This window comes from Coturnix japonica, chromosome 1, assembly GCF_054131305.1.
Source record: "Coturnix japonica strain WE chromosome 1, WE-NBRP24, whole genome shotgun sequence".
Classification (NCBI taxonomy): Eukaryota; Metazoa; Chordata; class Aves; order Galliformes; family Phasianidae; genus Coturnix; species Coturnix japonica.
In genome coordinates, this window is record NC_140663.1 from 30,393,335 (window position 1) to 30,418,185 (window position 24,851).

The 24,851-nt window shown below is 42.6% G+C and overlaps 1 long non-coding RNA gene across 1 annotated transcript; it reads right to left on the bottom strand.

Annotated features, from left to right (window-relative positions):
• Window positions 1-8,159: 8,159 nt before the first annotated feature.
• On the bottom strand, window positions 8,160-21,336 carry LOC146762343 (uncharacterized). Its single transcript, XR_014933964.1, has 3 exons — window positions 21,031-21,336; window positions 15,379-15,517; window positions 8,160-8,301 (listed from the first exon to the last, which is right to left on the bottom strand). It is a non-coding gene; the product is annotated as an uncharacterized LOC146762343 (long non-coding RNA).
• Window positions 21,337-24,851: the final 3,515 nt, after the last annotated feature.

Sequence of the window (24,851 nt, forward strand, 5' to 3'; positions counted from 1 at the left end):
AGAGGATCTTCATGGTAGCCTTCTCCTGAAGACTTCATGGTTTGCACTGTCTGGAATTTGAGCGATCTTAAATGTAGCAAAGGAAAGCTACAGCACTGAAGTCTATGCGCTCAGTTCTGATGAGGGATTGAATCATTTTTAATGTGATTTGGTGTGCAGAATTGGATGCCACCTAGGGTTAATAGTGTTTCAGGCTGGTCAGTGGTCTGGCCCACATGCCCTCAGCTTATGTGGTGCAGCTTCTGCTGTGCTTAATCCTATACACAGCATGCAGCATTTACTGGCTCACCGCAGGTTTAACAAGAGCCACAAACTTGTTTCAAGTCTTCCTTTGGTGAAACCATACTGAACCATGCTGGCTTACCACAAATAAGCAGGAAGGATAGGCAGTAGTAGCAGGGATGTGGGAGGTAATGCACGTCAGTTGGGGTAAGAGCATAAACAAGGTGTGTGGCAAGCTGTGTGCCTGTGCTGCTTTTTAAACTGTTAATTTACAGACAATGCATGGAATGATCGGGTCAGCTGTGTGCTCCTCTCCCACTCAGTGTGCTCACAGGGAGCTCTGGCCTGCCTGAGGTCTGCCAGGGGCTGATCTGTGGTGATGGTACCCAACCCATGTTGCCCAGCCACTGTTCGCAGCCTGCCAGCAAAGGGGAGATGACAGCTGGGGAGCAGCTGATGCAGTTCGCCGAGGCTCTCTTGGCAGGTCAAGCTGATAAAGAAGAGAGTGGACAATTGAATCCCAGCCAGGGCAATACCTGAGCTGCTTCTGCAGGCACACTTGCCTCCTGGCCTGTGTCCTGAGCCAGCTGGATGTGAATCAGCTCTGTGTGGAGAGCATGGCTGAGGTTACTGCAGATGGCTGTGCTGGGCTGCTGCTGGACGGTGGTGACCACCAGGTAAAAGCCACTCACATGGGCGTCAAACAGTGCTCCTGGGAAAGGTATATCCGCAGCCTAGGTCACTTTCCTGTTTGCACCTGAAAAGTAAGTGAAATGCATTCAGTTGTTTCAAGACTGGGGTTTACCACTGCAGTTTTCGTTCTCCTCCTAAGGACACGATTTCTGGTAGATGCTGAGTGCTGGTGTAAAGCTGCTCTCCATTGCCGGTCAGTTACACGACACAACATGCCCTCTGAACTCCAGCTGACACCCTAGGATCATTTCTTTGCACTGTTTTCCCTGCACTAGCAAACTTCTCACCCAGCTGCAACAGCAGTGCCCGCTGCCTGGCCCCAGTGCTCTGGGAGAAGAGGCCTTTCTCCAGAGGGAACAGACGGGCCTTTGTCTTCTTGGCAGAGGGAAGAAGCCTCAGTGTTGGCCGACACGTTCTCCATCTCCGCCAGCCGGTGCTGAGTCACTGATTTCCTTCCCAACCTGAAGGCCTGTGCTCCATTCATGCCCATGAGCCACTTCTTGTAGTGGGAGAGGTCAACAGTCCCAGCCCATCAGCAGGCCTTGGGCTCAGTGTGACAGGCAGCTCCTGGGGTATTTTGCTACTACACTTTGCAAAACATAATGGCATGTTCTTTAAAAACTGTGAAGACACGATGTTGCCAGCTAGTAGAGGTCGGATCAAGTCTGTAGGTACCACCTCCTGCTCTTCCTGAGGTAGCATAAATGCACAGCCATGGAGCTGTGGTCGCTAGATGCCACTGTTGCTCCATACGAAACCCGTTCCGCTGCCTAAAAGCTGCGATTGCGAGGAATAGAGTCCTTTCTATTCCAACCCCCAAGCATTTTCTAAGCCTCTGCAGTCTGCAGGTAACCTGTGCTTATGGATCCCTCACCATCCTGTAGTCCATCTGCCTGTCCTCAGCTATCAGTACTTTCTCTGGACACCTCAAGCTGCTACTTGTCATCCAGTAATGAATCCCAAGACAGAGAATCTTGATGTGCATGAGCAAAGCCAGAAGTTGATGGATTTTGGTCATTAAATCAAAGTGTGCTAAAGTACATGGTCATTTCTAGACTGGACTGAGTGTAGTTCACCTAAAAATGGCTGGGGAAACCCAGCAGTTCAAGGTTTTTAACCTGTTTTGAGATAAGCTTCAAAGAAAGGAATAGCTTCCAAAATTTCTTTTATCCTCGGAAATCGTTTTTTCCCTTATCCACCCAGTGATGTCCTTGATTGGTGTCCGCAAGCACGAGTAGTCCCTACCCTGATAAGCAGTGTCTTAACTGTTGAGTGTTGTCTATTTGAGGGCACGCAGCTGCTTTCTGTGCCATGTATTGAGGTGGCACTTCTGCAAACACTCAGCCAGGTTCTGTAGTACCGGGACACAGTTGTGTGCCAGCAGTGGGGCTCATGTGGGTGAAGGGGGAGGAAGGCACTGCCCTCTTCTAAAACGGCAGACAATAGTCCTATTGTTTAAAAGGAAAACAGGGGTAGAGGGGCCTGTGCATCTGCTGGAAGGGCTCAGGGCTAGAAGCAGTGGAAAGGCTCGCAGAAAATAAGAGTACCTCAATCTTCTTTACAAATTCATAACAGGAAGTTTGTTTGTGGCTGTCTTTCATCCCTCTCATTTAAAAAGAACGGTTTGAGAAGTGTTTTGCCAAAAATTTGGACACCAGAAGGGAAAAATATTTCCCCAAATTCTTACCCCTACTTTTATCTGCATGTCTTTGAAAATTCAATGCACAATTCCTTACATTCTGGTTTGAAAAACACCACTCTCCTTGAAATACAGAGGCCAGAGACTATTCAAACTCATGACAGCAAAGAAAGGACCTTCCTTCTGAAGGTGGCTTTTCTATGATTACAAAAACCTGGAACTTCTAAAACTCCATCCAGGATCATGGAATAGAGGGTAAATCCTGCTTGCTTTTCTGTCACACAGAACATATGCCTACACGATTTTTGAGCTCTATGCTTCACATATGTAGACTGTTACAGATGAAATGTATGCTTGATGTTGTTTTCTCACTGCTCTCATGCAGAGATGGACTATGGTGGAGAATGCCTTGTACCCTGTAGCCCCGAAGTCATTACTCTCAGGAGTGTTACAACGTGAGTGTGTTGCCTGGACTGTATATTTTAGTTTTGTTGTGTCACAGCAAGTTGTCTTAAGTTAAGGCCACCTCAGGGTGGGAAGAGGATGTCAATTTAGGTCTTTGGTTGCCTTCAAATGACGGCCTTAGCTCGGGAAAGGTGGAGTCCTTCCACCAGAATTTGGAATATCCTCAGGACTACCGAAGGGAGCTGAGATGTGATGGTAAAGTGCCCTTGGCCTGTTCTCCCTGAGCAGGCCAAGTTTCCAGATTAAGCTGTGAGTTTTACACAGATCTTCAGTTATGACAACTAGTCTCTGAGATGCCTCTACTGAAGATATTGCTGTTTTGTTTGGAGAAGGCATTGAACTTCTCTTTAGGTTGGGAACACTGCCTTAGCTGGCAAAAATGTCCTTTTCCCACACTTTCTGTAACCAGAGAATATAAGCTTAGGGCTGCAGTACAGGAAATCTGCCTCCCTTATTTTATCCTACAGTGTATTAAACCTGTCACCTAAACAACCCAGCAGTGACCACAGGAGGCTGTGCAAGACTAGGGAGGAAGGAAGAGGATTTGTGGGGAAGAAGTATCCTATGGGCATAAAGGCAGCCAGGAACCACCATTGCCAATAGCAGCCTGTGAGGAGAGGTGTCCCAAATGTGGCCTCTGGCTTCTGGCTCCAGAGGCAGCTGATGTTGGACCACTCTGATTCACCACACTGAGTTTTAGGCTGTGACCAGAGTGCTAAACAGTAGAAAGTTTAGAAGAAATTGGAAAGTTCCTCACTGCTGTTGAGAGCTAAATGGAAAAAGATAACCATCATCCCTTCATCTGCAAGTCACAGATCTCTGAGCAGGAAAGCTGAAGAACTACACAGAGAAAGTTGTCTGCGATGCAGCAAAGAGCTTTAATACTTGTGAAAAACAGGAGTTGATAGGTTGCTCACAGGTTGTGAGCACCGCATACTGGCTCATTAATCACTAACAGATTTTATGTGGATAAAAGTGTAGTGCTGAATGAAACTCAATTGATTTGACCCCAGAGTGTAGAGATCTAACACAGAATCACAGAATGGCCTGCGTTGGAAGGGACCTCGAGGATCACAAAGCTCCACCCCCACAGGCAGAGCCACCAACCTCCACATTTCATATTAGACCAGGACCAATATTTGTTAAGGAACGTGGTCTGAAACACTCTGGGTGGATTTTTCTCAGTACAGTGAAAATGAAATGAAAGTTTAAAAAGTTTCCAACAGTGTTGACAGCTCACACTCACATCTCTTATTAAACACTGTGATGTTTAGTTTCTATTTGTGCAGTGTTTGTGTTACATGGTCTAACTCCAATTATTTGTTACATATTTAATAAAACAAAGCTACCGGTTGACTTGGAACATCCCAGTGTTTTGGCATTTTAATTTTCGTAGAAGTGTTGGGGTTTTCTGCTCCCAGAACTTCATTGTTAAAGAAAGGAGGAAGAATTTGTCCTTCCCTCCACTTGGCAAGCAATGCACATGTTCCTTTCTGTAAACAGCAGATTAATTTGAGTAGTAAGCAGCCCCCACTAGCTTCTGGCTTTTACTAACTGGAGGCTGAGGGCTCGGTGCAACAAAAACTTGATTTGCCTACAGAATAGCTACTCTGATTCAGCTGAAAGCTGAGGAGGACTTTGGTCCTTCTTAGAAAAGACTTGTGCTTTTTTGTTGGTTGTTCTTGTTCCCAACAAAGACAGAAGTGAACTAATCTCCCAAACTGGGATGCTCAGAGATGTGCAAAGTGAGATAGAACTGGCAAGAATACAATAAGCAGATTAATAAGGAAGTCATTAAGGGATAGAGGAGCTCTGATGTGGTGGAGTGGCTTTTAGTTTGAAGAAAAATAGGTACGTAAGCTCTCATTTTGCTTTAAATTTTACCCTTCTTTTCTGCAGTAAGCCATAAGTCAACTGCTTGCTGTGACTTCAGCAGGAAACAATCTCTCTTTACTTTCCTTCTCATAGACATCTTGGGCTCAATAGAAAGCTTTCTGATTTGGATCCAACTGTTTGCTCAGTTTAGAAGACATTTCTGATGCTATTCAGTCTTTCACAATGGCACCAAAAGGAAATTTGTCAGCACAGGAACTCTACTTAATTAACAAGCTGACAGACACAGCCCTGAAACAGAAGAGAAGGGCTCTTGCAAGGCAAGGTTGTCATGCCACTGGGTAAGGTGAAGAAAGATTAAGGCAGAGTAGGAGATGTCCTGCAACATGCTGTGCTACTGCAAAGCTTCTCTCCCTGTCTTCTCTAGAATGTCTTGCTCCTGAGTACTCTGAAAAGATACATGGTGTTACTTATTCCAGAAAGTAGACTTGGGCCCCCAAGTTGTTTCATACTTAGGTCCTGAGGAATTAACTGCAAGGAGCCACTGTAAGGTGCTAGACCTGATGTTCCTACACTGTGGTTCAAGAAAAGATGGCAGATCACATTGTAAACAGCAAGGCTTATCTTACACTGTTTTAAGCTGCCTCTAAGCCTTTATATGGCATCATGTCACATACATCTTCAGGTGTCAAGTAATGGCCGGAGGATAAATCACTGCTTTCTAAGCCCTAGTTCAGATAAGTAAGAACGCCCTTGGTTTTCTTTAAGTAGCTCCTACTGCAGTAGCTGCAGTGTCCTGATCACGCAGGACTAAACACAAAGGGGCTTTTTTGGAGGGATTTCTAGATGGTCTCCTATTTCCTAAAAAAGACATAATGCTTTCTGAATTTCACATAATACTGTGCCAAAGCTTTGAGAAGGAAGACTGTAGGACTACGCATAAAGGAAGTGGGGTTTAATTATCTGCATTCCCTTGGGATATTTCTTATCAGTATAGGATTTGCAGTTGACTCTTCTGAGTCAGATAAAATCTTACTGTTTCTATCCCTTGCAAAACAGGCATGTATTGGAAGTTTTATTTATTTATTTATTTATTTTTAGAGTACGATCATTGAAATCTACAGCAGAATTTGTAGGTAGGCTGGAGATTTGTCTTGAAGTCTGCTCATCACCTGGACAACGTAGTGGGGAAATGTCACTGTGCGTGTCCCATTCTTAAACTCTTCCCTAGATGTCTCTGGTTACTAACTGGCAAGCAGAACTCTTCAATTAATCCGATACATTTGTTACTATGAATTCAAGTTCTGTCATTAAATCTCTTCCCTCTGACCCAGAATCATTTAAAAAAGTAGCTCTTTTTTTTTTTTTTTTTGCTCCTTTTCTCCTTCTCTTACTTCTGTTGCTACTAGGCAAGGGTGCAGGTCTTGTTCTTAGCTGAAACTCTGCAAGTGGTTGTTGTTTTAAAGAATGGAGCTCTTCATTTCATGCTTTCTGCCCATGAACTTTCCTCCTGCTCCTCTGTTTCTCGCTGTACTCTTCGATTTCCTTCACCACGTGTCATTCCTTGGTATTATGATTAATCATAGCTTTGGGTAGGAACCCATAATGAAATACTTAAATAATGCATAACACTGTGTGCTATAACAATGGATGGGATATAAACAATGAAGGAAATAGCTCCTAAGAGGTGAAGAAGTTCACTCAACCTGTTAACACTATTGATTAGTCAGTCTTCTCATTAATGAAGTGCTATTACTAGTCTCTACCAGAATATTTGATAGACTGAGTTATTTTAGTCCTCTTGTAGATACAGATATTTCTGGAGTGTTACCTGCTAGAAAATCTGTTTCAGTTTTCTTTTTAGTCACTTGCAGTCACCACTGAGTTACTCATGACTGAATTACTCACGGTTGTTAATATTACATCAGCTACTCTAAAGGTGAAAGAAATTGAATTAAACAATCTTTTTGTTCACTTGTTTTGTGGCATTTTGTTTTGTTAAGGAAAGAACTGCATAGCTGGGGAGTGATTAGATCCCTGTATACCACGATCACTATTCTTATTGTTGGTGATACCAATGCCACTAAGATCAATGAAATTGGTATTTCACTATCTCAGGTCTGACAATGATAGTAAATGGCAAGCAAAGAATTTTTAGTACAGCCTGAGATTACAAAGATAGAAGTTACTTTTATCATTTGAGAGACATGGGCTCAGAGAAGTTAATTGACTTGTTCTATATGCCACAGTGAGCCAAAGGCAACATGAAGCTGAACCCAGCCACCGTCATTTCAAGGCTCACATACTAGCATAAAAAAAAGTTGTTTTGCTTCAAAACCAACAAATTCAAAACAAAATAGATTCCTCTTGGGTACGAGCTGGTGTCCATAACTGGCACTGTCTCGGAGAGACCTTTACCATTTTGTAATAACTGTGGGATTTTGTTCCGTCCAGTGCTTGATTAATTGTGCATTTTTGTGCTCTGATGCTAAAGCTGGAACTATCAATTTTATAATATGTTTATTTACTTTCAAAAGGCACATAATTTAGTTTACAGTAAGATGTGCCCTGTCCCTGAGTTTTCTGCATTCAGTCACGCATCTGGCATGCCAGTAATAACCTTCTGCTTTTGATGGTCCTTCGTATTATATGACTAAGCTTATTTCTCTTGAGTCTATCTTGACATGAGCCTGTTGTTCTAATCCTTGCCCTTTGAAATGCACGTTGTACACAAACTGTTCCACTGTGCAATCTTCTAAAAACACAATGTTACAGGTTTATTACTTTCCTAGCTTTAACTGATTTCCCTAAGCTTAGCCTGTCTCTCATCCCCATTATAAAGTTTCTACTTTTTCTTTAAAATTCAACGGAAAATCTTTTGTTGGAACAAAGAAAGGTCATTCTTCCTGACCAAAAAAGATGTAGTCAAGAGAAGACTAAAATATTTGTGGACTTAAGAGTAAAATTTCCTCTGCTGACTTATCCAGAAGAGGATACAGATTTTGGCTTGAGATTTTGATTATGCCTCTTTTGAGGCAGACATCCCCTGCTGATTTCAAGAGGAGTTTCAGGCATGGTGAGAAAGCACTCGAGTAGGGATCAGCATCTGAAATCAATAAAATAATCTTTCTTTGTGTTTCCTAAGTCCTTGAAACTGTGTAAATGATACCAATGTCATAACTGAAGTATTCTTTACTCTTTGTTTAACATTAATGAAGGTTACGTAGCCATTCCATTTTCCACTTTAGTGAGCCCATCTGTAAAGTGAAAAGAGAGAAGTCAGACTTTGCCATGGGGCTTTACTTACCAACTTCTGTTACGCTTCATCAATAAGATTGTCAGAAAACAGCCAGATTTCCACTCTTTAAGGAGGGAGAACATACGTAGTATTGAGTGATAGTTGTGAAAGTGCCAGAACTGCAGGATGCCATTATAAATCTCTTTTTTGCCTATGAAAAAAATTACACATCAGTGACTATCAACCCCAAAAGCCCCTTTTCACACAATGGCCTTTCCTAGATCCTGGCTAGTATGAGCAGAGTTTCTTGTGCCTATATATTTCTGGAGTGGTGCTTATCATTTTCCCAGATATTTCCATTAACTCAGTGATACAGTTGACTTGGATTTTATCAGTGGGTTGTGGTTTCATGTGTTTAAAACAGTGGCCACTCTTTGTATTTAATCCAGATTAACTAAACCCCTTTGCTGATGTGAAAGTGTAAATATCACCTTGTCTCAGTAGTTCTCCTTCCACTTTTCCTTCCAGCATTTTAGAAATGCACACTTTATCATTCACTGATTTACCAACCCAACATTGAAAACTGAAAAGGAGGCAGACAGATGAGTTATTTACCTTTTATGACACCCTGGGCCAGTTTCCTGTTCAATTTAATCTGAACTCAAGAATAATATTCCATCTGCTCCTTCCAAATTTCAAAGCTTTAACAACAGCAGCAACAAAACGGCTCAAGGACACTGCCTTTTGAATGCCAGGTGAAGAAACCAGAAGACAGAATGGGGTGGAAATTGGCTGGGAAAGCTGAGAACAGATAGGAATATTTCTGAGTGCAAACTACAGAGGAACCTGATAATCTTCTGCAGTGTGGTACAAAATGTTCAACTGTGGGTAGTTATTTCAATGACAAGTAGAGCTATGTGAGTAGTTTATTGTTCTCCACCATAAATGATAAAACTAGGAAAGACCTTGATGATATCTTGTCTGAGGCCCAGTCTAATACATTCATAAGTCCACCCACTTTGAATTGCAACAGACCACACAAGAGAAATCCACCCACCATTGTTTTCATGTGAAGTCTGATTTCTGTGGATGGATGATCCCTTCAGATGATGGCAGTTTCAATTGCAAAGTGTATTTCCTAATTGCATGGCTCTATAATTACTTTCCGAGCTTACTGGAACAGGTTGCCCAAGGAGGCCGTGGATGCCCATCCCTGGAGGCATTCAAGGCCAGGCTGGATGTGGCTCTGGGCAGCCTGGTCTGGTGGTTGGCGACCCTGCACATTGCAGGGGGGTTGAAACTTGATGATCACTGTGGTCCTTTTCAACTCAGCCCATTCTATGATTCTATGATTTATCTAAATGGAAATCCAGCAGTGGCTCAGAGAAGCTCTTTCCAATACCAGATGTACTTATGCAAGTACATAGGTAAAACTGTAGGTTCCGATACCTTTAACTGTCTATTTTCACAACATAACTCTGAGTTTCCATGCTTTCTACCCTAGCCAAGCAAGTATGTAACTAATTTAGGCAAATGGAAATTCTTTTAACAATAGAGGCTGAGAGAAGCCCACATCAGAGCAGACTGTGCACCTGATGTAGGGTGTAATATTGCAAGGTGGAAGAAACTGGGTTAAAGCTATGCTCTTCACCAAGGAAGCATAAGAAGCCCTGCAGCTGAGCTCTGCAGGAGGCCCAGTAAATGCCAAACAGGCATTATTTCCCCTAATCTGCCCTGTGAACAGGGCTGTGCCATGGAAATAAGGAATCTGGGGTTTAGGTGATTTAAAAGGCTGGTTTTCCACAGGGAGAAATGTTATCTCATGTACTGATTGGCAGCTGAGACAAGATCTGATGACTGCCAGCAGGATTCAGATAATACCTCCTGCTGCCTGTGGTTGCTAAGGCTTTATGTCTGATGTTCTCTTTCCTTTAGTCATCGCTGAGAAACTGTTAATTGGAGCAGGGCTGCAGAACCTTACAGTACTAGAGTGAGATTCTCCCATCTTTGTTTATGTCTAATTGATCCAGTTTCTAATTCATTTCTGCCGTGCCATGGTCCGTTGGCACTGTTAGCACACCTTAACTGGTTGTCAGTAAAGCAAAGCAGTCCAGTGGTTTGCAGCCTTGGGATTTGTCTTCTGATAGCCTATGTGGATCAGTATTAATTATGCTGCCTTCCCCAAAGGGACAGTCTGCTTTCTGCATGGTTAGGGAAAGGACAAATGGATCTGGAGGACCTGGTTATCCCCCTGCATGTCTCATGGAGCTGGGCAAGAATGGTGTCAGTGGACTCTTGCCAAAGGCTGAGCTTTCCTTCAAAAGGATTTAGAGTTAACTCGGCTGAGTCTTCTGAAACTGTTTAAGGCAAGGCTTTGTGTTTTGCTTTCCTGTCATATGAGCTCACCTTGAGGTACAGGTGAGGGGATTTGAGCAGTGTTTGGCAAAGGTGGAGGTACAGCCACCATCAAAGCACAGACGCAAAGAATGGAGAGAGGTAAGTGCTCTGTGTCACCAACAGCTGCTCCTGAGAGGCTGGGAAAAACTGCCTTCTTGCACCTTAAAACCACAATGCTCTCTGTGCTGCTCAGGTATGAACATATTGGGTGCTCTGTCAGACCTGGAGATGTGACCAATTGCCAGCCTATGGCATGAGACTGAGACAGAAAGAGGTCAGGAACTGAGCGTGGCTGCTTAAGGGAAAAAAGGAGAAAACAGAGACAAGAAAAGATATGGAAGGATTAAAGACTAAATATGAGAGCTTTGAAAGCTTCAAGGTCAAATGTATTTTTAAAGGGGTTTGGAAACAGTTCCTCTCCACAGAGTTCTTCCCAAGTACAGGATAAAACACTGTCCTCTAAAGCTGCAATGCCATCATTTCTCTTCAACAACTAAATAGCATCATAGTTTTCTTCTCTGTTTTGCTCTATTAGGGGAAGTCCTTTGTTGTTCTCAGACATGTCAGACATAGAATTCCACCTCTATGTTGTTGTTTTGTTTTTGTTGTTGTTTCTCTCTAGTTATTTTTTACATTTCCTATTTCCTGGTCTGTAACCACTGTTATCAATTCATCCTTTCTCTTCCCTTAAAAATGTTCTCGGCTTCTTTTGCTTTCCTTCCAAGTCAGGTTTTGTAACAAGCACAGCCTTTCTTCCCAGTTGTGGTATTGTGGCTTTCTTAGCATCTAGTGAAATATTCTTAAATATCTCCTAATTACCAGCTTTCTTTTTAGAGTCATCTCCCAGCTGACTTCAGTCTATTGTTTTCAGTTTAGTAGAAAGTTGGCCCTTTTCAGGCCCTGAGGACATATATATTTTACTACTTTGGACTCTATTCTATTTACAAAGAACAAAGGCAATCAAATCATAACTGCTGACTCCTAAGCTACCCTCACCTCCTACTTCTGTGAATGGCTTCTGTGTCTACAGAAGGGCTTAATGCTTCCCATGCTGGATATAGTATTTGAACTTGTATGTTGTTTGTGATTCTCCTCGCTGAAGGAAAATCTCATTATTCCTTGAAACATGTTATTTCTTCCTTCCTGAATATTGCAGATAGGTCCTGAAGGAGTCAATTGCCATTCAAACCCCTGACCTTATCAAAACATGAATTCTTTTGCCATGGAACAAACGGTTTTTTTTCTATTTTATTTGAAAATTATGAACTTTTTCATTCCTGTCAGGTAAACAACTGCAACTCTGTCTCTCCAGTTAAGCCTTCTTGGAGTCAGTTTTGCAGATCCCAGGCACTGTTGCATATCAACTGGCTGGAAGCAGCTTTGTAGTAAAGGACTTGGGAGTCCTGGTGGACACCAGGCTGAACATGAGCCAGCAATGTGCCCTTGCCACAAAGAAGGCTGATGGTGTCCTGGGCTGCATTAGAAAAATGCTGTAGCCCCCACAGCCATAGATTGGCAAGAAGTTGGAGAGTACATTGCCAGGACAGTTGACCAAGACTGGCCCAAGAAATACTCCCTGTCATACATCACATTCAGCAGTAGGAGCTCAAGGGAAGGAGGAGGAAGTGAGGATGCTTGTGGCCACATCATATGTCTTCCCAAGTTATCTGACCTGTGGGACGGGCCACGGCTAAAAAGGAGGAAACGAAATATTGGCCTGCTGATAGGAAGCAGTGAGTGAGTTCCTCATTTTGCTTTGCTTCTGAACACAGCTCCTGTTTCACTTATTGTCTTGATCCATGAGTCTGGATGAAGACTGAGTCACGAGATAGCAAAGTCTAAGCTGCAACCAATGGACTTTCTCTTCTCACGGAGAATAGCAGAGAACAGAAAAGCTGTAACCCTCTTAACATTAAACACTGAAGTTAAAAATATTGAAGTCCCAAAAAAGAAAGACCTGTTACGTCTTGGTGATCAAGAAAGCACTGAAGTATCAATGCAAGACTAATACCAGTGTTTGGGTTCCACCTACTGTGCTGTGCTTTGAGTTTAATCAAATGTATTTTATCTGTTGCTGTTTCCACGCAGCTACAGCTGAGCGCTCCCTCTACAAGCACTACTCTGCTTCACTGGCTCCTTGGTTATATACCCAAATATTGTTCATTCTCCCTTTATGTCTGACTTTGTACTGTTTTACCTTACGCAAAATATTAGAGGATATGGACAATTCATTTTACAATTACTTGTATATACCTGTGGTTTTTTTGCAGTGCGAACTAGAGAACCTACTGGAAGACTTGCTTTCTAGCTAGCTCTTTGTTTTTAGCACAACAGTTGCTAAAGTGCCAGTTCAACACAGCTTGTGCATATAGCTTTTCTATTTAAAAGCCAAAATGAATGAATCACTTCAAGGCACTGAGTTGTGGTTGTTTTTCATTTTAATTCTGTCTGCTGCTGAAGGATATGCTTGTGTGTTCCACTGAAACTCTATCCAGATTTACAACATGTATTTTAAAGAGGAAGGTATTTGTTTTCTAGGCATGTGTGTGGTTGGTACAGTCTTCCTGGCTTTCTACAACTGAAATTATTACTTCCTAGGCTATGAAACACTGTTCAGCACACACAGGTTGTTGTGAACTTCTGTTATGATAGAAATGTGTATACTTAAGTCTCTCCTGGAGACATGAAAGGATATTTTTGCTTTGCTTTATGTGCTCTTCCAAAACGTGGTCTCCAATTCAGAGATGCTGTTATAATAAAGTATTTTCTAATATCCCACACAAATATCAGCCCTTATGTGTGGATGTAAAAATAAATGTAGCCTAAAGACTGCACCATCCTTGGGAACTCGTTAAAGCTGGATATTTTGGGATAACAGGGATTCTGCATGTTCATGCTGATGTGATGCCTCTGTGTGCTGTGCTGCCTTCTGGAGTACAGCATGGGAGTCAGTGTTAGCCACATTCCAGTTACCCAGCACTGTGGTAGGTCTTGTAGGCATTGGTAGAACAGATAGAGACTCAAGATTGGGTTTTCTCTAAGAGATCCACGTCTTTCCCCTGGAGGTAGAAGCCGTGTGTGTCTTGCTGCTAGGCAGCATAAAAGAGAGTTAAATTGTAAGGAAAACAAGGGACCATCCAGATATGGTTGAAATCAGCACAGAATTAGCTATGGAGATTTATCTCAGATTTGGGGTGTCTCTGTATTTGGGAAGAATGACAAACAATCCTGATAACCCATTTGCCCTTCTTTGGCAGCCCATCAGAAAAGTCAGATCCCACTTCTACAAAAGACTTCTGCAAACTGTCCTGCTCCTTCCCCCAGACAAAAAAAAAAAAAAAGTCCCAGTGGCTTCTATAAAGAAATGTCTCTGTTTCCCTGGGCTGTGTCTTTCAGAATGCAGACTTCAAAATAAAGTTCAATATACAAAGCTCACCTATAGGATAGAAATGAAGCCATTTCTGGATGTGTTAAGCGTGTCACATTTAGAGTCCCTTTGCCAACCCTGTCACAAAGGCTTGGGGAGACAAGGATCACAGTGTCCTTTCTTGATATGTAAATACTGTTGGATGTTTGTCTGAAGTACTTGGTTCCCTCTAATTGCAGTTTTGACTTCAGGACTAAAGACTATTTGTTTACTTTAGATTTCTAATCCTGTTCATTCTGTTATGGAATTGCACACATTATTCCGTTTGTAGCAGGGCAGTCCATAGCTTCTTTACATACCATGTAGCCAGCTCAGCCTTTTTGAAATCAAAGGCTTGGGGCTTATTTTGTTTATTTTGCTTCTTTTAAGTAAAGAGACTTTCCAAACAAAATGCCAAACAAATTTTCCTGTGGTCTTCCTAGATTTGTTCTGCTTCAGTTAAAGAAAGATGTAGGACAAGCTAAAGTCTGTTAAGAAACAATGGGAAAAACAGAATAACCCAGTTTTTCTGAGTTTAAGAGCTCTCTAAACAAAAGAAGCGACCTATTAGGGTTTGAATCTGGACGTCCTTGAAGTCTGTGTCTGATCTCACCTCCTAGAACAATGAATTCCCTCACAAAGCAAGTGCCAACTGTTAGCTGAGTGTTCATTTGAACTTCCTCCAGCTTGAGAAGAAAGGGAAGCAAGAAATTCCTCTTAAGATGCCAGCGGGTCTCCTGTGTGTGACTGGCAGCTCTGAGGGATTCCAGATGGCTTAAGCCCTTCTTTTGAACATATCTTTTGATCTCATTTAAGTTTCCCTCTGATTTCACCTGCTCTGTGATTACCCACCGGAGAATATACAGGTGGACGTATTAATTCCACCACAGAGTATGTATGGACTAAAGGGAATTTATATGCAGGATGGAGTGTGTGTAGTACAGCTAATTGAGCTCCAGCTCTCCTCCGTGATTTATGATTCTGAAACCACAGTATAATTTTAACAGACAACACAAACAAATGAAAAACCTTCTCCACCCCCAGTGTGTTTTCTAAATGAAATTTACTCTTCAATCTGGTGGTCACCTCGAAAGTCAAGCAAGTCCAAGAAACTTTTTTAGAGTTAACTTTTGTGATCACGTATTTTATCTTGTTCCTTGTTTACGAATTTGCAGTCCTCTTTATTCACAAATGCAGACAAGGCCACCCTTCAAGGTTTCAAACTATGTTTAGCTGTTGAAGTTTTTACATAAAGAGTAGTAACAAAAAATAACACTCGTGCTAATGACAATAATTCTATTACATTAACATTGTAGTTGAATCCACACTTGGTGGAAGGAGGCAGTCAGGATCATGCCTGGCATGGCCTGGATGCCAGAAGACCTCAGAATCAAACAAATGGGCAACACTGATGACCTGGGTCCTCATGAAGGTGAAGCTCAGCCTGCAGAAACAAAGATCTTCATTGTCTGAGACAGCACGTACCTTCATCCGAGAAAGGATATTCTTGTTCTATTTAAACTGGTGATTGTAAAGTGCTTCTTAACTTCAGTGTAGGTAGGTTCCCCATCTGTTCTTGGAGTATGTGTTTGTACATCACTTAGCAGAATCTCAGTCCACAGATCTGCAGTTAAAATAGATATTTAAATATTAAAGCTACCATGGGCTCAGGTAACTGACTATCAGGATTGTACAAGATACTGCCACAAGTTCAGTGACTCAAATGGGAATGGCAGAGTCAGAGAAAATCAACTTCATCCCAGCCCAAACCAGAACAACTGTATTTCAAGATAGTTTCACCTAATTGTCAGCATTGTCCAATCTTGCAGATGTACACAGCCCCTCCATTGTATTACTACCTCAGACTTTCACTGACTTCAGTGAGAACTGCGGTTAGAGAAAGAATAGCCACTCAAGGCTCCGGTCTTGGTCATAAAAAGTACGTGCAACCATGAAGATGAGCTTTGGAGTTCTTGTACCGGGAATAGGAAAACCTCAAGTTTTAGAATAATCAAAAACCTCTGGAAAGGAGTACAATGGATGACATTACTCATAGAAAATAGCTCTGAAAATCTACCGTGCCCCTGTGCTCTAGCAGATTATTACATTGGAGCTAAAAGAAACTGAGTTCACCCAGCAATCACTCTGGATATGCCCTATTTTTGCCTTCTGTTTTGTCATATTGTACCGGAGCTTCTCTTTCCCCCTACTCATAGTCCCCTTCCACAATGCAGTGCTCCAGGACAACATCATCAAGCAGTACGCTTAATCGTCTGTGTCATCTTAGCATTTTAAAGTGGAATAAATAGCAGAGAAATGCAGTTTGGGCAGTTGCTGGAGCAAGTGAAAGCCCTCTGCTCCTGTCTGAGTACATTCTGTTTCCTCAGCTAGTGTGCACTCCTGCAGCTCTATGCCTGCCTGTCCACCAGCCTTCTTGCTCTAATTTCACATCTCCTCCACTGCTTGCATGCATCACTTGGTATCTTCTTTGGAGGATGGGAAATGACATGGCACACGCATAGCCAGAGAATACACATTGCTTAATGACTCTTTTGTTACTTAAATAAAACCCCATTTGTGTTGTGTTTCAGAAAGTTGTGAGCCTTCTCCAGCCACATGATTCATACCTGCTGGAAAAATACTGTTAATTTTCTAACCATATAACCCAAACACATCAAGACTGCCCAGTCTGACCATTAGCTTCAGAGGAGACTCATTGGGCCAGAGTAGATGTTTGTAGCAGAGAGTCTTCCAGACGCCAAATCTAATTAAAGGAGAGAAACAGGCACTTCCACAGCCTGATTCTTCCCATCTTAAACAAACAAACAGCAGTCACCCCAGCAAAGGGCTCCACTGCCTGGAGAAGGAACATGTGGCAACCAGCTTACATGTAACTCCCTCCCTCCTACCATTTATTGAGGGCAGCCACACTTGTTCCTCGTGCTGCCCCAGGGGGAAGTCAGTGAGGATGTTACTCTTTCCTTATTTTCACCCAGCATGGTGCCCAGACTGGCTTGGTGCAAGGTAGCTGGCGGCAGAGAGCTGGGCCTGCAGCCATTCCTGTGGCTGGAGCTGGAAGGGCCTCTCTGGCTGTGGCATCCACTCACCCATTCACAGCACTGCTGAGCAAAGCCCAGCACCTCCTCTCACTCCCTGGGGGGCTGAACAAACTGCTTTTCCAGTTTCCCCAGCTCACACTGTTACAGCTGCTGAGGGTTTCTCCTCTGAGGAGAACAGTGTCTTTGTGCTAAAGCACCGGTACAGTCTGAATGTGTGAAATGCATAATGGTCAGTAAAAGGGACAAGTAACATACCCACAAAGTGATTCACCTGAAGTTCGTTTTAGCTTTTTTTTTCCTTCCCCTTTTTCTCTTTTAAAGCTGTGCTGACACCACAATTACACCAGCTAGACAGCTCTTGGTTCTCCTGACATTATTACAGGAAGGAAAAGCCCCGTTTGGGCTTTTCTCTATTTCCCAGTTCCAGTGAAGTTTGTCAGAGTAATTATGGCTTGAATGTACAGCCCACAGAAGATAAAGAAAGCATTTCATTATTGGACAACTTATCTCATATCTTTGGTCTTCAAATAGACAACGTGGTGACAGCGTCATTCCTGCACATACCCTCAGTGGAGGCTTTGGCCTGCAGTTGGTGTACGCTGTTGGTTTTCAGCCTTGGAGAGTCAAGTCTAGCAACGTTTCTCACAATTTTGTTATGGTTGATAATATTCCAAATGTTACAGTTTAAAGATTGGGAATTTTGAAACATAGACATAAAAATGAAGTGCTGTTAGCTACACTGTGTGGCAGTCCTATCTCCCAGCTCTGGAGTACATTGGTAGTAAAGCCACATGAACTTTCATGCAGTGTTACAGAAAAATGCTCACATGTGGACTATGGGCTTGAACATTCTGTATGGCATGGAACTCCTTTCATTGCCCAGTATTCAAAATATTTTCTTAGAAGAAGAGTGGGAAAATAAATGTCTGAGAGGAACGAGCAGATGTCTGCTGTTAAAGATCAGTATGTTATACAATCAAGTTTACAATAGCTGCTTTTAAATATAAACTAACTTCTGACCAGTGTTGTCCAACATGCTGTGAAATCTGCTTGTTGTTCCTTTTGTCATGTACAAGTAAACACCCACTGGAGAGTGGTATCATTTGTGAAATATGGAGAAAGTTTTGTTCATGAGAGACCAGTGTGATAAAGCTGTGTGCCAGAAGCCTTTAGTTTCTCTTGATCAGACTGAGCAAACTTTCCTGCAGCTTGACCACTCTTCAACATAGTACAGCTTTGCTCCCCTCTGGACAGGGCAGATGTTGGAGGCAGGTTTCAGCAGCAAGGAAAGGCCTCTTTATCTCCTGATGGGCCTACAGAACTTAAATCCACTAGAACACTCCTGCTTCCTGCTCTTACAGCTCAGGGATGAGGCCTACCAGCTCAAAATGGTCACAGGGAGCCAACGTTGAGATTTCTTCATCTCAAACCCATTGCAGGCAGAGGAGGGCAGAATCTGCCTTTACAGCTTTTATAGGAATTACTTGTTTATTTTTGAATGACCTTATTCTAAAACACTTCTGCTGTAGGAAAGAGGGCAACAGTAAACCCTGGGCACTGCTGGGTGTTATAGAGGATAACAGTCACGAATGTAGTCCTGATAAAGCTGCTGTAACAATTCTGGTTGGTTCTTGGTTTTTAAATTGGCCCCAGCTGGCCCAGGTGGCCCTTTGGAAGGCAGCTGTCAGGAAATAGCTGACAGAACCTGGATCAATTGGGATGCCATAGCGACCAAGTAAAAGTCTCAGCGTTTTCTCATTCTGTGAGTGAATAATTGGGATAGACTGGGAGGGTGGGGAGAGATGGAAGAAAAACACTACATGCAAGGCTTTCTTCTTCAGAGAGAAACTATGTCCACCAAATTTTAGCAAAGATTTGTGTGTGTCCTGCTGGACTTTAGTTTTAAATGGGAGATAAAAGTAAACTTCTTTATTGTCTGGGAAAAGATCACTGAAAGAGTGATTTAAGAGGAAGGAAAGCTAAGCCTTTTTCATCAGCCATCTATATGTTTATCATATGCACATGTGAGCAGACAGGGACTTCTCACCCTGTCTTTACTTATTACTATAAGATGTGATAGAGCATTCACCAAAGAGGTCAGAGGTACATATATGAAGCTGGATCATAATACAACAAGAAATTCAATAAACAACAATGTAGAAAAAGAGTCTAAAATTGTGGGAGGCTGGTAAATGGGGAGGACACAGTCTCTGAATTTGGTGTGCTTTCCAAATAAGAGTCTCACTTGTCATGTGAAATGTTCATTGCATAGGAACCCCTGGGACAGGGCTCTGTATTAGCCACTGAACTGGAAACCTGCTCTCCATGGAGGCATGAACACTTTGGAAGCATCCGGAACTCCACAGTCTGAGAACAGCAAACCTAAGAACTTAGTGCTAACAGGAGAAACCCATACAAACCACCCAAGTGCTCTTTCAAGCATTTATGGCTCACCTGGTGATTATTAAAACCTCTCCTCTCATCCTTCTGATACTCCGAGGTACTCTGAGGCTTAGATTTGGGAAGGACCTGAATGTTTTAGGGAATTTGTAGCTGTAGGAATGTTATTGCACGTGAATCTGAAGCTGACAAGCGCTCTTGCAGGACCAGTGTGGTTATCCAAGGCCCTTGAAAGGTCCCCTCAAATAATTTGAGAGCTAAAAATGGATGTTTCTGAGTACTTTCATAGCCACAAAACATTTTTAGCATCTTGTTAATTGCATGTTTTGCAGTAACATTTACTTTTGGCTCAGGAAGAGACCACAAGATGCACTGTTTGTTACTGAAGTGATAGTACTTTTGCCCTGGGCACCTTATTTCAGAGGAAAGATGCTTCTCAAAACAGTTTTCAGCCACTGATCTTTCAGCTCTATGGTATATAGGTGTGTTTATACCTACCCTTATGCAGGTTTTCATAGGATTTAAAGATTTGCTCGCTTAAGGACAAATGGACAAATCTAAATGTGTGACAGACAGTTATGAACTTTATTTACTAAGCAGTAAATGTGAAGATTTGCTAGGTTTGCTAATCAAAATTTCAATGCATGGCTAAGTCAACACAGGTTACACACCATTGTTTGACTGTGTTCTAATGAACTCAGTTTAGTAAGATAACTTCCATGTTGTCTCTTCATTTAGGAGGACACCTCAAGAGCAAGAAAAAATTGTTCAGAGTGGGGATTGGACTGGACAGAAACCCCACTCAGTGCTCTAAAGAACTGAAGGAGGCCACATTACTGAGCAGTCAGACTCGGTCTGTGAGCTTGGCTTGCCTGGTTTGACTTGAAAACAATAATGCACACAAATAAGAACCTGAACTCCTTCCCCTAGGGTTTCCTGCCCAGACCTTTTGCTTGAAGAGACAATTCACATTTTTCATCTCTCTCAAAACAAATTAGGCCCACATGCCAACATGACTTAGTGATTATGTAGTAATTACCTTGAATATTTATGCAGGATTTCAGCAGATAAGCTCAGGGTGAGTCATCGGAAGGGCTTGATTCTCTTGCACAGTTTAGTCCCTGACTCCTTAAAAACATCATTTAGTTTCTACTGAAACGCCTTCTGCTTGGCTTGAATTTCGTTGGGACTTTTATGCTGTATGCATTATTGTTCTTATTGCAAGTGACAATTTTATGAGCAATTCAATGCCTGAAAAGCTCTTCTACTTGCACTTGTAAAGACTATTTCAATTGAAAGCCACAGACTGTCTTGGTGTGTTTGAATGTGAACATTAAATCAGAGATAATAAACAGAGATATGATTTGAATTAGAAGAAAGAGCAAATCAGAGTTTAAAAGTAAAATGCTTGCTTTGCATAACTCTCATGTTAAGGCAACCAGAATATATGTCAAATTATTTTTTCTTTTTCCATTAACATAGAGTTTTTCTTAGCTCAGCTTTACTCTGATCTTAAAAATAAGCGTCTGGGATGACTTAGTTTCCAATGCTGACAAAAAAAACCCAACACATTTTGTTACAGCTTGTGGCATCCTTTTATAACTCTTAAGCATACAAAAAACCCTGCTTTTGTGCAGTGAAAAACTGATTTTTTTTCCAGAGTGGGATTGATACATACCTGCAAATACAGTGCTCACATCTTGCAGCTCCCTGGTGCCGTCACACTGGACTGCTCAATTTCTGACCTGCATTTCTTTTCCCAAATGATTCCTTTTGGTTTGTCAGATTTGGGTGGTAGAGTTGACATGAAGCATGTAGGATGAGGTGCCACGTGGCAGCAGCCTTCTCTTCTGACTGAACGGAGGAGCTCTCAGCTCCTGCACTTACACCTGTGAATGTTTAATATGAGAAATGGGGATTTCACGTGCTTCATTGCAGCAGCAGAAGCCTGAACTGGCTGCAAGCACATGGTTCAGCTTGTGGCATAGTGAACTTGGCTGTGCAATAGTTCAAGGGAACTATCTTTGACTAGTATTTATATTATCTTTCTTTTGACCTGTCCTGGTTTGTTTGTTTTTTTCCCTCAGTACCTTCGTTTTCACACATCTGTTTTTCTCTTTTCTGTGCTTTCAGCCCATGTCCTTGCATTCCTTTAATCTCTCTAATTTTCTCATTTTTTTCTTGCCCCATTCAGCAATATTCTCTCTCCCTTTCTCTTCTTTTTTCTATCCCTCCTGAGTTGTTCTTGCCATCACCCCAAACCTGCCCCGTTCTGGCTTTTGTACTCCCACACCTACTCCCTCCCTCCATCCTGCTTTGCTGCTGTAGCTGGCCATCAATTTCTGTCAGGCAGCCCAGACAAAACTGCAGCTAAAGATGGGCTTTTTTTTTCTTTTTATTTCTTTATTTCTTTTCTCTCCCTCTTTTCTTTCTTCTTCTTCTTCTTTTTAAACCAACTGGATTAGTAATAATTGCAGTTTGTCGCACATTCTCAATGGGAAAAGTTTTGTGAGTAAATCTCAGTCAATCATCCTCTGGCACGGGAATAAGCACCTTGTTTAGTCTAGGGGCACTACATAAATTGGTCTTACATCTATGCTTTCAAGCTGTATTTGAGCTCTGTTTTGTAATTGCTATTTGCATACCAGAGGGATTGCGTAGGGGTGCTACCCGGATCAAAGTTGCATTCATCCCGGCTTGGGTGTATTAGATGTAATTAGTAATGTAATTTTAGGAGACAATGCCACATTTAGAAGGTGAACTGAAACTGCAGCAGCACTTCAGCAGCAAAGCACTGTTGGTGCAGCCTGTTCCTCTCCTGGCAGCACACACTAATTGTAGTGGGAGGTATTTATATTATATACCCCCAAAAACTGATATATTTCCTAACATGAAATACTAACTGAATCATAGGTGTTACAGTTTTGTGGCTCTTACCAGATGGAAAGACAGCAGTGCATTGGATATTATCTTTTCATTAACAGGGAAACAAGAGGTCAGTGGCCACCAGTTAGAGGAAAGCAGTAGGATTTGGGTGGTATTTCAAGTTTGCGTGGTCCTTACACCAACTTGTTGCTGCTCTTCCCCTTCCAAAGACAGTCATGCTTGGACAGTTCTTTCATGCTTGGATAGGGAAAAAATACCAAGCCAACACCCCTAGATGTTACTTGACACTTTAAACAAACAAACAAACAAATTATTAAACATTATTGTAGGCCTTTCCACCTCCTTCTCCCCCCCCACTATCTCACCTCACATTCCTCTCTCTCTACTTCCCTGCTCTGACCCCATACCCAGTGAAGACAGAGGCAACAGACCCTGAGGAGACTCTGTAGGGTTACGGATGTTGCAAAGCACAGCTGTTTGCAAAGGGGGTCACTAAGGACAAGTGGGATTGTGACCATTGCAGAGCATGGCCAGTCATGGTCAGTTTGTGTCTTAATTCACTCTGGAGAACACCAGGTCCAAACCTCAGCCCAAATCAGGGCCTCCTGGAGCTGCACAGTGCCACGTCTGGGCACCCCAGGGATGGGGAATCCCTGAACTCCTTCTTACTGTTCTTGCAGCAGACCAGTGTGAGAGATGACAGATGAGTTTGGTTCAACCAGATGTCACTGTGATCAGGCAGACAGAGGGAAGGGGAAGTTGCACAGGCTTCACAAAGAGTAGTTTTTAAAATGGGCTTGTTTAGTTAGTGCAAATGTTCTTGTGGACTGGGATTTTGCTCTGCCCTGACTGCAGCGAACATAACATAAAGATGGAAATATATGGCACTGATGTTCTTTCCTGAATATGCAAGAAAATAAAGGAACAAAGAACTAAGAAAAATGACTGTTAGGTTCTCTAAGGAAAAAAAGAGTTATGATTTATTACTTTTGAACATAGATGAATTGCTAGAAAAGTGTGAAACTAATTAGTTTAATGACAATAACAATGTAATTATTGGTTTGGAATTTGAATTGACAGTTGTAATCTTTCAATTCGAAAGTCCAACACTGGGCTTTTTTAATGTGCTGCATCACACGATTGTCACTCTGTAAGGTTCACTACTCAATTATAGATGTTTTCCCTTAGCAAAGGCTCTCTGGTGGTGGAGGTATTTATGTAACCCAGGCAATTTGGAACTTATTCGGAGTCTCCAGTAAAATGCTCAGCCAAATGGTTTTGACAGTAAAAGGAACCTCTTTTATTTTATTTCTTTCTTTTTTGTTTGTTTGTTTTTAATGGGAGATCGCAATGGTGGCTGAGAAATCTTTGTTGCTCCCTTTTCTCCCATCAGCAACACTCATATCCAGGCTGAATAAATCCTTCAACAGCATTCTTTGCTCGTGGCTGTTTGATGTGGTTCCAGCAGCTTCAAACACGGGAGACAACCAAACTACTTAGTGCCAAAAAGGCTGAAACTGCACTGCCATGGGAGCCTGAATGGCAGAGGGGCCACCCAGCAGTGCCCTGCAGGACCTAAGGTGCTCACCCACCCACTAGGCAAGAAGCTCCCTGTACCTCTCTGCTCTGTGGTGGGCAGCACCTGGAGTGCCTTTCCTAGCTCAGATTCTACTCTTCTGCTCCAAAGCAACAAGCCAAACTCCCCACCAGCATCCAACCTCTGTGCCAAAAATGAAATAACAAGAGTAAAAGCACTGCACAGCAGAAACACATGGGACAGTGAAGAGGCTGAGATTGCTGGGGAGTCCAGCATAGTCATGTCAGTGTGCTCAGGTTGGTGCTACTGCAGAATTCATCCAGGTTAATGGGGGAAATAAGTGGCTGGTGGCTGTGAGCACCTCCCCTGAAAGGAAAGTGACAGTTCTGCTCAGCTCTGGACATTTCTGAACAGGAGACTGGGGAGTCCAGCTCAGCTGGCAAGAGGGTAAACATGCTCCAGTGTCAATGCCATCACCTCTGACAAGGTCCTGGCTGGATGCAGCACGCTGATGTCCTCATAAACCAATGCCTTCTCTCTGATGGCTTTGCAAATGAGAAGCTGGGCTTAACTGGAGCGCAGAGCTGTTGCTGGCTGTAACAAAAGATGAACTCTCCAATTCCCATTTTCCCAGGGCAGTTCAGTGCATGTGTCCTGCCCTGCTGCCAGCTGGCTGCTCCTGCCTGCAGCACTGTCTGGTCACAGCTCTGCGGATGTGCCTTGCAAGTCTCCCCTTGCCACACTCACTTCCTTCAGCCTTTGCCTTTCTCCCTGCTCTGACATCAGAACATGGCTTTCTGTTTTAGTTCACTTCTGTATTTATAACTGGGCCAAAGTGACCGGATACTTTCTGAATAGGGTGACCTAGGAGTTTTGAACAAAACATCTTGTCAGAAGTTCTGATATGTCAAAAATGACTTTTTATTTCCCATTACAGTGTGGTTTGATTTGTTTTATTTTCTATTTTCTCGGTAGAACTGTCAATGGGAACCACTTCTTGAAAGTCAGGAGATGCAAAGCAGATCTTCTCCAAGGAGCAGAGAATTTGTGAAGGGCATCATTGTTCCTTGCTGTTC